A 1,415-nucleotide genomic window follows, 5' to 3' on the forward strand; every position below is an offset into this window, starting at 1 on the left:
AAAAAAAAAAAAAGACCAAGAGTTTGAGGTTGCTGTGAACTATGGCACCACAGCACTCTACCCAGGGCAGAGAGTGAGATTCTGTCTCAAAAAAAAAAAAAATAGAAGAAGAAGAAAAACTATGTGGTTATCCTCCCTATAAGTCATTATAAAGCCTATGGATTTTATAGGGTAAAGAGTGTTCATCTAGGCTGCTAGCATATTATTCATATACTCACATATATAATACATTATAAATAATTACATGTTTTTTATATATATATATATATTTTTTTTTTTGAGACAAAGTCTCAAGCTGTCACCCTGAGTAGAATGCCAGGGTGTCATAGCTCACAGAAACCTCCAACTCTTGGGCTCAAGTGCTCCTCTTGCCTCAGTTCTTCTATTTTCAGTAGAGACAGAGTCTTTCTCAGGCTGGTCTCAAATCTGTTAAGCTCAAGCAATCCACCAGACTTGACCTCCCAGAGTGCTAAGATTACAGGTGTGAGCCACTGTGCCTAGCCATTACATGTTATATGTACATCTACATTACATTATGTGCATATATTATATATGTACATAATAATATATATGAGGTTTCATTCTAGAAAAAGTGCTACATACCTCATTGCTGAATATCACTATGGTCACCTTCAAAGTATTCCCCTTGGGAAGCTATGTACTGATACCAGTGCCTAGTCCACCCTTCAAATCAATTTTAGAACTTTTTTTCTGGAGTAGTCATCACAGTTGTCATCATACATATATTACCCATGATTTCCTGAATGTCATCCAAATGTCTTCCTTTCACTATTTCCTTTATCTTCAGGTAAAGAAAAAAGTCACTGGGGGCTAGATCAGGTGAGCAGAGAGGGTGTTCCAGTTATTTTTTTATTTTTATTTTGTTTGCAGTTTTTGGCCAGGGCTGGGTTTGAACCCACCACCTCCAGCATATGGGGCCAGCGCCCTACTCCTTTGAGCCACAGACACCACCCTCCAGTTATTTATTTACTGGCTAAAAACTCCCTCACAGTGCTGTGTGAGCTGGTGCATTGTTGTCATGAAAGAGCCATGAGTTGTTGGTGAAAAGTTCAGGTCATTTTTCCAACTTTTTCACACAGCCTTTTCAGCACTTCCAAATAGTAAACTTGGCTCGGCGCCTATAGCTCAACCAGCTAAGGTGCCAGCCACGTACACCTAAGGTGGCGGGTTCAAATCCCCATCCCGGACCCGCCAAACAACAATGACGGCTGCAACCAAAAAAATAGCCGGCGTTGTGGCGGGCGCCTGTGGTCCCAGCTACTTGGGAGGCGGAGGCAGAAGACTCGCTTGAGCCCAGGAGTTGGAGGTTGCTGTGAGCTGTAATGCCACGGCACTCTACCCAGGGGGACAGCTTGAGGCTCTGTCTCAAAAAACAAAAAAAACCAAAAAAAAAA

This window comes from Otolemur garnettii, unplaced genomic scaffold, assembly GCF_000181295.1.
Source record: "Otolemur garnettii isolate 467f Iridium unplaced genomic scaffold, OtoGar3 scaffold00264, whole genome shotgun sequence".
NCBI classification, from domain to species: Eukaryota; Metazoa; Chordata; class Mammalia; order Primates; family Galagidae; genus Otolemur; species Otolemur garnettii.